Source organism: Scylla paramamosain, chromosome 5, assembly GCF_035594125.1.
Source record: "Scylla paramamosain isolate STU-SP2022 chromosome 5, ASM3559412v1, whole genome shotgun sequence".
Taxonomy (NCBI): domain Eukaryota; kingdom Metazoa; phylum Arthropoda; class Malacostraca; order Decapoda; family Portunidae; genus Scylla; species Scylla paramamosain.
Genome location: NC_087155.1, coordinates 23,485,056 through 23,497,555, shown reverse-complemented (window position 1 = coordinate 23,497,555; position 12,500 = coordinate 23,485,056). Strand labels below are relative to the sequence as shown.

General features: G+C 47.1%; 1 protein-coding gene across 6 annotated transcripts in view; it reads right to left on the bottom strand.

Annotated features, from left to right (window-relative positions):
- Positions 1 to 12,500, bottom strand: part of LOC135100682 (helix-loop-helix protein ngn-1-like) — a 589,312-nt gene that overhangs the window by 562,668 nt on the left and 14,144 nt on the right. For 4 of the 6 annotated variants that reach the window (XM_064003833.1, XM_064003840.1, XM_064003836.1 and 1 more), the window contains exon 1: positions 3,561 to 3,596. The exons of the other annotated variants lie outside the window; for them this stretch is intronic. The gene's annotated coding sequence lies outside the window, so the exon portion shown is untranslated. Of the gene's footprint in view, positions 1 to 3,560; positions 3,597 to 12,500 lie in introns of those variants that run through there. 6 annotated transcript variants of the gene reach the window in all.

Genomic DNA, 12,500 nt, shown 5'->3' with positions numbered 1-12,500 from the left:
CACACACACACCATTAATTGTCTGTCTCACTCTGTTCTCTCGCTCCTGTGTCGTCTGATTGCATTCTCACATTGTCATTATCACATCTCTCTCTCTCTCTCTCTCTCTCTCTCTCTCTCTCTCTCTCTCTCTCTCTCTCTCTCTCTCTCTCTCTCTCTCTCTCGGTAATATATTTCTTACAACCCTTATCAATCACACATAATCACGTCGTAATATATTTTTTGTCTCTCTTTGTGATTACAATTTATCATGTTTATTGGTCTTTTGTCTTGGTACTTCTCTTCCTGCGCCTTTTTTTTTCTTTTTTTTCCGGCGATGTTTCCCCGTTAGTCTTACGATCGTTTTCCTTTCTCTTTCCATTGTGATCTGCCGAGCTCTTAATATCGGTTATCCATTTTAGTTGTGTTCTTTGTCTCTCTCTCTCTCTCTCTCTCTCTCTCTCTCTCTCTCTCTCTCTCTCTCTCTCTCTCTCTCTCTCTCTCTCTCTCTCTCTCCTTAAGCATTTATCTTTCCTTCCTATCCTCTTCCTCTTACCCTCCCTTTATCTTTTCCTCCTCACCCATCATCACGCACCGTCCACTTATCATCCCCCCTGCTTTCCCTCACGTCCGTTCACTACATATCATGTTTATCATTCGTGAATTGTTTATGTCTTCCTTCCTTCCTTCCTTCCTTCGTTCCTTCCTTCCCACCAATCTTCCTTCAGTATGTGGTTAGAGTTAAGAGCTGCTTTTGTTCCTTCTTTACCTCGTGTTTAGTTTTACCTTTTATCATCTAGTAGTTTATATTTTCATGTTAGTTTTTTGTCTTCCTGTATTTTGGGTCTCGTCAGTAGAAGTCTATGATTACGTTGTACGAGTACATATATACTGTTCATCTGTCTTTTCCTTATCTATTTTATATTTGTCTTTATTTCCTCCTCCTCTATTCATTTTCTTCCTCCCACTTATCTCATCTCTTCCACCTCCACTATTTCACTTATTTTTTCTTCTCTCTCTCTCTCTCTCTCTCTCTCTCTCTCTCTCTCTCTCTCTCTCTCTCTCTCTCTCTCTCTCTCTCTCTCATCCTACTTTTTTCTCCGCTTTTTTTCATTCTTGTCCAACTTATTTGTTTTCTATTTTCTCCCTCTATCCTCTTACCCATCTCCCTTACTTGGTGTCCTCCTTATCTACCCTTTCGTCTCACCCCTGCAACCATCACCTCTTTTATTTCTGTATCTCGTTTAGTTCCCATTCCATCAGTCTACCTATCTAAATGATGCTACTCTTTTCCATCTATACTCCACTTCCTTGTAACCATACTAAAGCTTTATATCCCACTCCTTTCGTTCCCCATCCTGACCAGCTATATCCTTCCACACACCTCTATACTCCCGTTTTCTCTCCCCCTGCCGAGTGAAATCCCACACTAAAAGAATTCGTCTCTATGCAGCGTCCAAATTTGTCCTGGAATGGATAACCGCGTGATGAAGTGAGCGGTGCTATTTTAGAGGAGATGAACGGCAGGTGAGCAGGAGATGAATGCCTCGGAGCTATGGGAAAAATACTTAGCCCTATTTCTTTATCCATCAGACATTCTTATTCTCTTTTTTTTTTTCGTATAGGGGGAGAAAGCCATACCTTTGATGAGATTTATGCTGATGTAAGCGAGAGGTCTGAGGTTATTACGGTTATCAATCTCGTATACCTTTTCATTTTTCCCTTGTGCGATGAGACTCCTTTGCATTTTTATTCTCTACCGGTGGACCGAGGCTGGGTGATGTAGTGCAATGGGGTGGGTGCAGGAAAAGTATGGGTACAGGTTAATATACGACTATACAAAAAGGTGTTGCTAAGGTTACCTCATGCCGTATGCGTCTCGGGGATGCATCAGTAATCGAAGAGACTGCTTATTATGGAGATCTTAAGTATTTCTTGGCGCTACTGTTTTTTTTTTTTTCGTTCTTCTTCTTAGAGTATGCCGCTGCCGCCACCACCAGTACTATCACCACCATCAACCACTACTGCTGCTGCTACTACTACTACTGCTACTACTACTACTACTACTATTACTGTTACCACTACTACTGCTACCACCACCCCTAAACCTATTTTCTGAAGGCCGCCATTATCATACCCTGCCATCACTTTGACTAAGAAAATAGAGAGAGAGAGAGAGAGAGAGAGAGAGAGAGAGAGAGAGAGAGAGAGAGAGAGAGAGAGAGAGGGTGAACTCCATTCCTCACGCATTAACATGACGCATAAGGAGGCAGCATACGAGTACCAGCAGCCACATAACTGTTTGCAAAGCTACGCGCTGCAAACCACCACCACCACCACCACCACCACCACCACCACCACTTACCATAACCACTGCACAACGTAAGCATTCACCGCCACCACCGCCACCGCAATGACCCCCAAACACCACCACCAATAACTACAATTACAGCAACCACCACTACTTCCACTAAACACAAACCATATGGAACAACAAGTCAGAAACCACACCACTCGCTGGCCCGCCCCTGCTTCTCGACGCCGCGCCATCCCACCTCCCGCGGCTCCTCGCTGCTTGCCAAGTGCCATTCCTTGTAGCCACAGGACTAACACATATCCTTATTATCACTCATCGCTAAAGCCGCCTTACGGACCTCATAATCTCCCATCTCCAGCATCCCCGGCATCCCCAGGCGTCCTCAGCCCTGCACCACGACCTCACGCCATCCGTCCGTCCCTCATCCCCTTCTAAGCCCCGACCTACCCTAAGCCGCGGCCAGGAGATGTTATTTGAGTACTATAATGCTCCTCTGGGTCCCTTCCTTCCTCTCCTTTCTCTTATCTATAAAGTTTCTCTTTCTTTTCTCCCTCTTTTCGTTATCTGTTTCTTTTTTTTCTTCGTTTTTTTTTCCACTAACTTCTGTTCTTGTTCGTTCCTGTTACTCTCCTTTGTTTCTTCTTCCTCGTTTTCTCTCTCCATCTTTCTTCTCCTCCTCCTCCTTCTCCTCCTCCATCTTTCTCCATCAGTGGCTTATGAGACGGAAAAAAAGCTGACAGTAAAACTTAAGTGATGGGCGTACCACATGAGGGGCGCGGCGAGGCAGTGTGGGGACGCCAAGCTGGGTCAGTCCCCTCAAGCAGTCGGAGCAGCAATCCAGCTTCGCGAGTGATAGCAAGCGGCCGGTGGCGTGTCTGGCCAGTCCATAATGTCTGCGCAGAGAGCAAAACCTTGTAGCCATCCGTCAGCCTCGGTCAGCGGCAAGAGGAGGAGGAGGAGGAGGAGGAGGAGGAGGAGGAAGCGTCAGTGTATTCAAGCTCGTTATCTCTTCCCCGAGGCAGAGCGCGGCGCGAGGCAAACACAATCTGTCAGTCAGCTGTGTCTGTCAAACCAGCTGTCCGGCGGCACGCGGCTCCTCATGCTTGTGCAACAGAGGAAGACGAAGGGTTATCCATCATCCCCTTCCTTCCTCTCCCCCCCCCTTCCATCCTCCTCCTTCCCCGACACACATTGCTATTCTGGTGGATGCGATTTTTTCCTCCTCTTATGAGGGAAACAAAAGTACAATGGATGGTCTAACTCACCTAAGACGCGGTTCTCGGAGGCAGGGGTCAGGCACCCGTCACACCTGCAATCCAAAAGAGAGGTTCGCTTGATGGCTTGCTAATTACTACAGGCAGGTAATAATCACGTCGCTGAATCAGGGACTATTATACTGGTGGCTTTGCTATTTGCCCGCGCCGCTACAAAGCACATTGGGAATAAACACCCGACTTGACAGAGAGAGAGAGAGAGAGAGAGAGAGAGAGAGACGAGAGAATACTGAACACCCTCATTACCACCAGCCGGAAGTGAAAGTAAGTAACTCTGAGATTGCAAATATAAAACCAACTCCATACGTACGCAGATGCTCTCTTGGGCGCCCATCCCTGTGGCCACGTCCCAAAGCCGCCTTCCCCTAGAGCCATGATGCATAAAATATGTCCCTTGATTACCTCTTACCTCCCTAATTTACCTCAAGTTCTCTCTCCTCGCTCCCTAATCCTCACATTTTTCGTGGCGGTTAAAGATCTATGGCACCCAACCAACTGACCAACTTGCATTTTTCTCCCTAACCTGTCTTACCTCTCTCTCTCTCCCTCTCTCTCTCTCTCTCTCTCTCTCTCTCTCTCTCTCTCTCTCTCTCTCTCTCTCTCTCTCTCTCGTGCAGGTGACGGGAAAATTAGTTACCTATACGTTTTCTCTCCCGTCGTCTCCTCAGTTTATACCACGCTATTAATCTTGAACTCCATGGTGACCAGAACTACCGGCGCCACTCACCCTCACCCTCACCCGACCCCCTCCTCTGCCTCACTCCCGCACCCATCACCCACGAGCGAGCCAGCAAAGGTCCGCCGTCTGGTGCTTCGTCAGTGTCCGGTACTGAAGCAGCTTACAGTGACTTACACCTCCTGCTTCCCAAGTCGGCGATAAGATCTTATGATGCGTGCTGTTGTTTTTCTGAGTCTGTTTATTGATTGGCTGTATTGTTTTTTGTATCTTTTTGTCTAGCTGTTTGTTTCAGTGTCTTGCTAATTCTCTGTCTCTCGGTCTGTCAGTGTTTTAGTCTATCTATTTATATGTCTGCTTGTGTGTGTGTCTCTCTCTCTCTCTCTCTCTCTCTCTCTCTCTCTCTCTCTCTCTCTCTCTCTCTCTCTCTTCTTTCCGTTCGTATGTCTGTTTCTTTGTCAGTTTTTCTATCTATCTGGTTAACAGGCTGGCTGGGTGTCTGGCTGGCTGGATATTTATTTATCTATTGATCCATTTGTCTGTGTCGTTTTATCTATCTATCTCCCTATCTATCTGTCTGTCTATCAGTCCATCTGTCCATCTCAGTATCTAAATATCTAAATATCTCAGTATCTACTATCTAAATCTCTACGTTTTCATCTATCCATCTATGGCATTTATCCACCAACCTACCATCTATATAATTCATCTGTTCATTCAGTTGTTGATTAATATATCAATTAATTCTATGCAGCATACGCCCGTGATATTATTCCTACCGTTTCATGTGAATAATACTATGATATTTATCGCATATATTAATCCATACTATTGGATATGCTATTAATTAATCTATGCATGTGTTACGTTACGTCAGGTATAATAATTCACGACTAATCTATATCGCACGTGTAGTTTTTTTTTTTTTTTGTAAACTTTCGAAATATTACAAACAAAACAATACTGGATGTGTGGTGTGTGTGCAAGAGAGAGAGAGAGAGAGAGAGAGAGAGAGAGAGAGAGAGAGAGAGAGAGAGAGAGAGAGAGAGAGAGAGAGAGAGAGAGAGAGAATGCCTTAAGGGTTCTCGGTTCGCTCTACTCTCCCACGGCTCAATCTTTGAAACTATAACAGCAATTTACGATGCTGGGGAAACACCTCTCGCTGCCACCCTTCCCACCACCACCACCACCACCACGCCACCCATGCACCGTCCCGACACTTGCCACCACTACACCATAACAGTAATAAATACCAACTTAGTTACCACCACTCTACATCACACTGCTTCCATACCCAGAAGCCTCAACGATTCCACCTCATCTCCTCTCTGTCGTCCTTTCCACATCACAACACTGTTACCTAGACCATCACCACCACAACTCCACTCTCTCACCACCTTGCTACATCTACAACCATCTCCACAATAATGCATCACCACCACCACCACAACACTACCACCAAACATCACCACCACATCACTCTGTCACCACTTTGCCACCTCACCACCATAACAAGTGCACCATCCCCACGTACTCATCCCCACCATAAAACATCGCCACCGCTACACACACACACACACACACACACACACACACACACACACACACCAGCAATTCCTCAGTTACTCACTATCATCACCATCTACACAACCATTCCTCGTGTTACTGGTCCAATATCTCCACAATGAGCACAATCCGCATCGTCATCACCATCACCCGCCACCACTAACACCATCAACAACAACATCAACAAGTTCTGAACCTGATTAATACGTTTGGGGAACCCTCTGGCAGCCTCGTTAAATGAATCTGGTCTCAGTGACGAGGATACCAGCGAGTCTAAGGCGCCGTAGGGTAGATAAGCTTAACTCCCTCACCACTGACCCCGCCTCCTTCTCCCCTTACTGCTCTCACCCCTCTCCCTCCCCTGATTGACTTGGTGTTGCTGGGATGGGGGCACATGAGGGCATCGTGTGGGTTTCTGCTCCGCCACACACACACACACACACACACACACACACACACACACACACACACACACACTCGTAGGTTGAAAAGGTATTGAAAATAATTTATTTACCTGTGAAAGAGAATCATATGACATGTGTTACGTGAATTATGTGGATTTTTTACTAGGATAATATGCGCATGTATTATCTCTCGTAACTAGTAAAAGACACGTCATTAAGTTGTGATAGTAACTCGGCGCAACTCCGTCCCACAAAAAGTAAAGAAGAGAGGAAACAGCTCATCTAATCCGTGTTATAACGGGGAGGTACCATGACAGTCTGGCGGGAGTTCCCAGGCCATAAAGAGAAAGAGAAGGAAGCTGCTACCTCAAGGTCCCGCTGCTCTCCTTTCTATCACCATGAACCAAATGACGCAACAAGGGCATGACTCTTTAACCAGCTATTCATGCACTCATATTCAAGCACCGATTACAAGAGACGACAATGACGCTACAAATGGAGGCTGAGGATGTGCTCTGTATTCTTTAACAACTCGAGATCTCATCTTGGCTGGTTTCAAGAGCCTGTGATGAAAGTTAATGGAGTTTTCAAGGTTGTTTTCATGACCCTAGTGATAGTTTAATAATAATAGTTTAATAAGGATTCTGCACCATTTATGAGGAAAACATCCATGAAAAACGAACAGTCGTTTTCTGTGGTCTAGGAAAACAATCCTGACGAAAATGCAAAGTATCTGAGGGTTTAAAAATACGCGCCTATGAAATGACGAGTTATGACCTGAAAGAGAGACGCGTCAGCTCAGTATAACAGCGATAACGATAAGGAATGGGGATGTGAGGTAGGAGAGGTAGCCTAGAGAAGTAAGAGGGGGAACAAAGAGGTGAGAGGAGAGGAGGCCGCATGAATGAGTGACAAAGTTGATTGTTTGATCCACGGCGTCACAACAACTGGGTCATTTGGTGCCGCATGCCAGAGATATTACACGACAAATTTGTCAAAAGATAAGATAAAAAACCAGGAGGCGACGAAGAGGCGAGTGTTGACTAGGCGTAAGAGGAGAGGGGTGAGGGAGATGACAGAGGGGAGAAACATGAGGGAACAGAGGTGGGTGTGAGGGGACGGTGGGAGGAAGGTGTAATACGAGGGGACAGGGACGAGGGGTAGGGCTGGGAGCACAAGGGATGGTGTGAGGAAGGTGACGGGGAATGTTGTGGGTCTCAACAGCAACATGACTCCGCCGCACCAAGAAAATAATCAGGCGGGGGCGGCAGAAGGTAAATATTTATGGCGGTCGCTGGCCATAATTTGTAGAGATTAAAGGTAAACAGTTTACATCTTCACTCCTCTCCTTCTGTCTTCCTTTCTTCCTTCCTTGTTATTCTCCCTTGTTTGTTCTCCATTCCTTCTTTCACACTTTTTACTGTGTTTCACTTATATCTAACTTGAGAGAGAGAGAGAGAGAGAGAGAGAGAGAGAGAGAGAGAGAGAGAGAGAGAGAGAGAGAGAGAGAGAGAGAGAGAGAGAGAGAGAGAGAATCCAGTAGAGTAATTAACTGAGACGTTCTCCTCGTCACCCCTTTGCACAACATTGGCATTTTTAACACTGTTTTTTTCTTGCCTTTTTTTCGACGCGCGACGGGTGAAATGTTAGCAGGTGTTATCTGGCAGGGTGGCGATGTCGCGCTGTCCTGGCCGCAGCTGGAGGATGCAGCCGGCAGAGAGAGAGAGAGAGAGAGAGAGAGAGAGAGAGAGAGAGAGAGATGAGAGAGAGAGAGAGAGAGAGAGAGAGGAGAGAGAGAGAAAGAGAGAGAGAGAGAGAGAGGTGGATACGTAGTACATACAACGACTTAGTTTTTATAACAGTATACTAAAAAGGCAAAGAGGGAATGGAGAAAAGGGTTGTTATAGTTATTTAATTCACACATAATGAGAACGTAAAGAAAATGGAGTATAAGGAATGAGGAATACGTATATTTTCACTTAACTCACCACGCAACACCACACACCACCACACACCACCACACACCACCGCCTGCTTGGCCCCTGAGCTGAGAAGGGTACGGAAAAGTCCTTCACCCTGGGACACAGCCGAGTTGGACACCTGATTACGAAAGTTAGCATTCCGCAGCTTTACTCAAGTGCCCGTTAATTCTCCTGCCGTTCAAGGTGAGTGGTCAGGCTCGATAAGCGGTGACCTTGAGCCCAGCGCAGCACAGTGGCTTAATGGCAGCACGTGTTAGATTCACTTTCAGTAGCTTTTTGTAATGTTACGTTCCTGGAGCTCCTGTTGCCTCGGAGTGCCGGTGTGAGCCGCACGAGCACCAGATGATGAGTTGATGCCACTCTGAAAAGTGAGGCAAGTTGAAACCAGCGAGCAGATCCGTCGTGAGGGGAAGGCAAACAGTCATAAACACACCGAAACATCGCCCCTTAAACTCGAGCTGCCAAATTGCGTCCTCTCATTACCAACTACAAAAGTTTAGCTCAATTTGCGAGTGCCTTTAATGCCGTCCTTCAGGATTTGCTTTCACGATTACAACTGCTGAGCTCTTTGAAGTGCTCTCCACTCCCAGGGGGCGGCGGCGCAGTGCATCAGCCGCCACGCTTCGGAAGGGAGCTGGCGTCTCTCACGGCCTTCTGACGGCAGGAAAATCATTATTGTTGCTGTCGAGTATTTGAGGAATGTCCCCCACGCAGCGTCCTGGACTGGAGGGGGGAAAATTCAAGTCTCTGTTAACTTCGCCTCGTCCCCTGCATTCTTCAAATACTCCAAAAACTGCACAGATTTATTGCCCTCCTGCAGGTAGATTCTCCGAGGGGCCAGAAGTCTCCTCGCCATCCATCTCTCCATCTGGCGATTCCTTTCCTCCGTTCCTCTGTTCATCTCCCTTCCACCTTCTCCCTCTCTCTCTCTCTCTCTCTCTCTCTCTCTCTCTCTCTCTCTCTCTCTTCTCCTCTCTCTCTCTCTCTCTCTCTCTCTCTCGCTCTCTCCCCTCATTCTTTCATTTTCCCTGTATAAGTGAATTCCTGCTCCTCTTTTCTCTTCTGCGTGTCATGAATTTTCCTCATTACTCTCAGATCTCGGTTCCTCTTTTTCCTCCCAAGACACATTCCTGTAGTAAATTTTGCGTTCCTCCCATCACTGCCAAGGCAACCCTCCTTTCACTACTTCCCTCCTAAGGATAAACCCTTGCCATCCTCCTTATCCTTAAGTAATCTCTTCATAAATCAGTAAGCTTTTCATCTTTTTTTTATTTTCTCTTTTGGGGAACCTATTTTTCTCTTCTGTTTTTCTTCACTGACTCGATTTTTCTTCCCCTACTTTGCCCTCAAGCAATCGATCGACCTTCCATTTTCCCCCTACGGCGCCTCTGTCCTTTCCCCATTGGTCGTTTCTCCTTCAGGCATTTTAATATCCATAATAGTCTTCGCATGTACAGGCAATACACTCATCGCTCCGCTGTGTGTATATATCACCTGCCGGCAGCGCGGTTAATTACCGAGGCTATTAATTTTAGAGAAAATAAACACACGTGCAGACATTTGCGAGTTTATATTCTATTGACAAACTCGTTAGCTGATAGTGGTGTAGAGTAAGGCAGAAAGATTTAGTACACTCACCACGGGTCAACACTGTCACGAGGCTGAGGTGGTGATTGGAAGACCAGCTGCCCTCCCGTCTTGGTGCGTGGCGGGACAACGAGGCACACGCGGCATGTTTGTGTTCCATCACGCCTGGCCGCCGCCCGCACCACGGCATTGTGGGAGCAGCGGCGAGGGAGGAGCGGCGGGAAATGGGTGAGGAAGGATGAGGGACGAAAAGGCAGAACGGGAACAAAGGTGAGCACGGCAGGACAGGGACACGGAACTCAGATGTAAACACTTGACTGAGTGAAGTGACAGGCAATGTAGCACGAAATCTCTGTGAAGAGGCAGCTGGCGCCCTGTGAACGCCAAACATGGTCGCAGCGGTGGGGCGGCTGGTCTACACGGCCGGTGGTAATCACCTGTTCCAACACGCTAACAACCATTAAGGCCCCTGACAGCAGGTAAACTAGGCAGCGTCAAATCCATCCGCTCGACCGTGTTAATTAGTTGCAGGAAAGGGAGTCTCAGGAAAGGTGTGGTGGGGTGGAGTTATGAGAGTCTTGGTAGGGGCTGGCGAGGATGTGGAAAGGAGCTGCAAAGGGTGTGGCGAGGGACTGAAGGCAGGTGGGCGGGCATAGGACTAGTGTGGACGTTACCTGGGCAACGGGGGTGTTGTCTTTGATGCTTTACGTGATAAGGCTGTGCTGCTTAATTACCTTACAAGCGCTCAGCTGATAAGCAGGTGACGAGGAGGCGTGTTTGTGTGCGCGCGCTTTGTTAGGCTGGCTGGTGGGTGTTCCAGAACGCCTTGGGACTGTGTGTGGTTAGCCGGCCAGGGTTTGCCTTATTAAGCAGAAGCACACATACGAAGGCATTGTTGTCCCATTCAAGGGGCTCAACAAGTCGTACCTACACACCAGTGCAGCTTGGTATCGCCCTGCACTCGCCGCCAGACGGGAAGGAAGGACAGACGCACGCACGGAGGAGCAAAAAGGGGTAGGAAGTAAAACCACGTTGCCTCCACTTAAACTCCATTCCGGGCGCGTTATGGCTATCGTAAAGCCCACGTGTGTATGGGGTAACAAGAAAACACGCTTCGCTACACAACGCGTATCCCGCGAGTATCGTATAAGGCGCCTTGATGATGCCTTCACTCCCTCCCCCTCACTACTCCTTGCCTTGTATTTGTTAGTTAAAGAGCCGCCGCCTTGCATACTACAGGGATGGACGCGCCTCCTCTATGATTGTCGGCCACTGCATGACTGACGAGCCGAGGGTCCTGAATAAATAATAATCATGGGGCCATTAATTATTTCTCCTTCACTCTTTCTTTCTTCCATCAGTGAGCACGCGAACCACAGGTAATGTCGGGGCGGGGCAGAGGTGCGGGGAAGGGCGGGGGTGAATGGGGTAAAGGGTAAAGGGAGGGCCTAGCACAAGGGCAGTGGGGCAGGAATAGGGTGGGGATATGAATCGAGCGGGGAGGAGGTAGGCGGGGTTGTGAAGAGTGTGAGGGCGGGGCAGGCGAGCGAGGAAGGGTAAGGATGAAACAGAGGAAGAGGAGAAGGGACGAGGACGAGGAGGAGGAGGGTGGGGAGGCTCAAACACGCTTTAAACATTGTAGCATTATGGTTCGCTTTTCCCAGTTAATATTCCGGTTGATGACCAGGTATTAGCGGCCGTCCACTGCACTGGCGGGGAGGGCGGGGCTTGGGGAGGGCTGGGGGCAAGGCGACCACCACCACCCCCACCACCATCACCTCTCCGATAGGGGGTCAAAAGAAAGAGAGAGAGAGAGAAGGAAAGGAAGAAAATAATAGGCACATCATATTTACAGTGTGATGTACCCTGCTGTATGCTGTCCATTATTCCTTCCACCATTTATAGTCTCTGAGTCTCTTAACTCTTTTTCACTGAGAATTTCTGTATTATTTTGCATGATCTTACACTATTCTAAATTTTGTACTATTTCATTATATTGTGTTACCATTACTTTTAATCGCATGTTTATTCTCATCTTTGCCTCCCACGATTCGATTCTCAGTAAAACGATGAACTAGGGAGGAATTATCAATACTCTCCACCTCACTTCTATTTCCCCTCACTTCTTCCTCCCATCGTTCATTTCAGAGTGCTTCATGTCCCTCCTCCTCCTCCTCGTGCGTTCATGTCCCTCGAGAGTGGAGCAAATAAGGAACACATTGAGCAGCCCCACACGCCACTTCCATGCCTCTTATTTGTCTATTCTCTTTTTTGCCAGGCCTTTTGTTTCCCTTATTCGTTTGCTCTCAGTCTGCATTCACGTCATTCGCTTCATTCATCATCTATTGTGTGCGGTACAGTTGATTCTTACTACATACGTTGCTACTTTTTACGGTATCTTTTTGATGTAGTTGCCAATGTCACTGAGTATGTATAAGAAAGGACAATAAGACACAGACAAAAAATAAAAAGGACTCAAAAGGATAGTCTAACTAATATGACGTCTTTGTACGTGTTAATTTTTAGGTCTGTACGTGAAAAAAAATACCGGAATAAAAATTAAAGGATGTTGAGTTTATGTAATACAAATCACATCAATATAATTACGTGCTATATCACTTGTGTACGTGCCTTGTCCGTACTCTGAAATGGCGCCATATCGTGATTACTGTTAATAGAAAGTTACAGTGGCTTTCAGAAGTAATACACTTTCAGG